This window comes from Corvus hawaiiensis, chromosome 3 (assembly GCF_020740725.1).
Source record: "Corvus hawaiiensis isolate bCorHaw1 chromosome 3, bCorHaw1.pri.cur, whole genome shotgun sequence".
Classification (NCBI taxonomy): Eukaryota; Metazoa; Chordata; class Aves; order Passeriformes; family Corvidae; genus Corvus; species Corvus hawaiiensis.
Window position 1 is genome coordinate 81,549,606 of NC_063215.1, and position 4,265 is coordinate 81,553,870.

Here is a 4,265-nt window from a genome sequence, read left to right on the forward strand (position 1 = left end):
GAATGATTCATGTTTTCTTGTGTTGGCTTTTGCACATTGTTTAAGGACTATGACATTGATTCTCCGTTGATTTTGCTGTAAATTGAGAATAACTATTAATATCAATGACATGATGCTGGTGTGAAATTATATGCAGGTGTCATTTAAAGAAATGCACTTCTTAAGATAGCCTTTACTGTGTATTTACTACAGTGTGCACTTCTGCATCTCCTGATGTTACCATAGGTGCACAGCTCCTGTCCTCTGCCTTGTACACTGGAACCAAGTCTGTCTCTACTTATTTCTTCTCACAACTGGGATCAGCTATATCAAAATCTGCATTTAAAATACAAAATAAAATTACCTATTCCACAGTCCCACAAATACTCTCTAATTCACAACTTACACACGTCACAAACCAAACTTGAAGCCACCAAGACACCCGAGATTGTAAAGACCTTTTTTTCTGTTCCCCAGTGTCCCCAAAGTGGTTAAGAGAAGTAAGTTGCTTACTTTTGAAGCGCTTGTTTTGAACCTGCTATCTGTGGACCCCTGGTGCCAAATTCTGCCAGTCTTAAGAATGGTAATTGAGAGAAGAGTGCTTATTGTCAGTAGGTATGGATCTGCACAGGGAAATTTTTAGGAGTCTGCAATTTGAGAAAGATGGAGTTAGCTAATCCAGGACACACCTTTTCTTACACATGGCAAAGATTTAATATTTATTTTAGACTGGAAAGTATTATTAGAAACAAAATACAAAAAAGCTTCCAAATGGTTAGCGTGGCAAAATCTGAAATATTTTTCAAAGATACCTCAATTTCATAAGATACCTAGCGCATTTTCAGAAAAATGTCTGGAGACCTAATAACAAATATAACTGGTATGTATGTTTTAATGTTCATAATCTTCACATCAATTATGGTAATGTTCTTAACAATGCTTCTGTTATAAAATTAGATGACCCGACATCTTGGTAAACAAACAACATACCGTATGTGATTAAAACACTGATAAAATTGAATCAGACAATAATACAACAGAGCTGGAAAAATTCATTCACTAGTGATAAATAGTTGTAGGTTTTGATCCACAGACAAAAGTGCTTTCGTCTGAAGAACAGAACCATCATTAACTCCTTCTCTCCTTTCCTCGCCATCCCACACATACATAAATATGTTGTCATCCTGGAAGATCATTTGGGAAGCAAACGGATTAATCTTTTTAAATGTGCAAACAGCCTACAAACTGGCCATCAACTACATGCAAATATTGCACTGTTAGTGTAATAAGAAAACACCCACTTAATTCAGTAGGAATTTTGTCTGCACTAGCTTAGTCCAGAACCAGGTGCTTCTGTTTTGCACTTAGCAAATATTTTAAATCCCATTCTGTTTTAGCTAAATTACTGGGTTTGGGTAGCCTCTCAAGAAAACTGATATGACTGGAATACATAAATTAGTGAAGAAGATGTGTACCAAACCTTAATCAACAGTCTTTCTGCTGGATGACGTAGTTTGTTTTTCTTAAGTCACCACAACACTTAGAGGTTTTTATTTGGAATCTGGTATGTTAAATGTGGACCTCTTTTTTTTTTAATATGCCATTTACAATAGGTATATTAAACTTATACTTATGTCTGTCAAAACTTCTGGAGTGGAAAAAATGGAGTCAGTTAGTAACATCTGCCAGTTTGCTAGAAATACACAGAGTGTTTCTGTTACAAGATTTCATTACTTGGAGTGGCCAGTGTTCTGAAACCTCCAAAAACAGCTCCTCTTATTTGGTCTAAATTTTCGGATTGCTACACAGAGGTATGTGTTAACCCAAACCAGATTATAGGTCTGAATTGACACTGTCTGATGAATTTTTTAGAAGTGCAGAAGTTTGTTACAAGCCCTCCTGAAAATGCAGCCAGCATGGAATGTAATAATGAACCTTTCCAGATCTGAGCTAGCACTGCATAGAGAACAGAAAACCACACTGCTCTGCAACCATTTGTTTGTTCAGTCTGTCTGAATACTTATAAAATCCGTTGCATGAATCATTATATTTGACTTCTGTGTGTCTGTTCAAGGCTATAAATAAGAAAAAAATGGAATTGCTTTCAGTATCTTAATTTTCCTCCAGTTTGATCTGATTTTTAAGAAGTGGGAGTATCTTTATTTCCCATCAGCTTTGAGTTCCTTACAAATATTTGAGGTAGATTCATTAATCTTCAGTTTAATGGTTGAGCCACATCAACTTAAAGCTAGGGTATTACTGTGTTGGATTTCAAGCCAGGTGTAGCTATCTTGTATTTCTGTCCTTGAAGAGATGACTTTTCTACTCAATCTATTCCATTTTTAACTGGACTCTTAACTGATGTGCAAGTCTCAGTTGTATATTTTATGCAGTACAGGCACAACTTTTGCAAAACAAGACCTTGGCACCATGGAAAAATGTCATGTGATGACTCTCTCATGACATGTCCAACTTAAAAAATGCATCATTGAAGAAAAATGCCAGAGCAGATTACAATAAATTCCTTACTGAATTCCATCAAGAAAGGAAGTAGTCTTACTCAGCATTTACTCACAGCCATCCAGTTCCTGAAGTCCTGAACAAAGATTTACTCAGGCTCTGATTTGATCGTATGTGCACATGGAGATGCAGAGACCATCCTTCCTGAAGGGGTGCAGTGCTCTCAGCACTTCCAGTGGCTGAGAGAAGGGAGGAAGCTATCAGCTGGTAGGAGACAGAGGGTGGGATCCTATTTCTGCATCTCAGTGTTTTCATATTTACCTTTGTTTGGTCTTGCTTGCTATTGTCTTGTGTTTATTTTAAAAATGAGTCAGAATTTACAGAGCCTTTCAGGAGGACGTCCCGCAACCTGTGATTCATGACATCCTGCAGAAATTGCATGCTGATTAACAATACCCTCTCTGCATGGAGCTGCGCTTCCGAGCTGTGAAACAGGACAAGCGCTGACAAATCTTTCTAATGTAATTCTGTTGAAGACTTATTTTGTGATGTGCAGCCTGTCAGAGTATGGGTCTACCCCCTACAAGGCTTCCACCGTGTTTGGGGGTACTTACAGGCCTCACAGAGCCCATCCCTCCACACACACTGACCAACAAGAAATAAGGGGTCATACTTAAAGTTATCTGAAAAACTGTTGGATATTTAAAATGCAAACTTCAAAATTAAAGTTTTTGTCTGTAAAGTCAATCACCATGTCTAACACTCCCTCCTGTGGAACAGTCCCAGGGATTTTGCCTGGAAGAGGCAATCTGACATCCCTCTTGAGTTCAAAGGAAAATTGATTATTTCAGGTAGCCCTCTGCCTGGCAATATATCTAGTAAGATTTACAAGTTTGGAGCACATTGACTAGCAAGCTATTTATAATTAATTTTAAATTACACTATCTATTATTTACAATAAATAACCTCCTATGATATTGACAAATTAACAGTATTAACAGTTAGGGAAATCAGTTTTGAAATACACAGTCTCTCCAAAGTGAACTAGAAATAAAAATGTAGAAAGGAAAATGCCATTAAAACCAAGCTGCTAAAATGATGCAGCATGAAAGCAGGTGGCTTTACAGTTCATTATTAGCTCCTGTGTAATGTGCTGGTACTTCGCTGCTGAGATTTGGCAAAATGGGCCCTAAATAGAAAGTCCTGCTGGAGCATCAAAATGTCTTACGAAAACATAGTGCCAATGACATTATGTATGCCTTGCTGTTGTGGGAATTCCTTTTCTGCAAGGTGTAAGAGATTTACTCTCCTCAACAGGAATTACCTAAAAGGAAATTATTGACCAGAGAGATAAATACTAATCCAAAGTGAATCACCTTACAGCTAAAGAATAATTTCTGTGGGTGCAGACATGACAATCAACACTAGAGAAAGATCAAGAAACACTGAACTTCTACATTCCAGCACTTCTCATATTGTAGTATTTCCATGTGCTGTAAATAGCTGTGGCTTCGGCAGCACAGTGCAGGATGTTGTAAAATGAAACACTTCCTAAAAAACACAATGCCTGCACAGGTGCAGTGAGCCAGCAGGATGACATAACGAGTTATTCTGTGACGCTCATCCTCACAAATATATGTGTCTCTTGATCCCTGTGGCCATAAGAAACCCTTTGGCCACCTTTTCTCTTAGCATTGAAAACTTCAACATGCGAAGAATGTTTTCAAACAGGATGACAAGGCTACATCCTGCACAGATTTGAAAGGAATTGGTTGCAAAAAGCAGGCAACAGCCCATAATATCCTTCCTGCTCAGTTGGCCCTCCT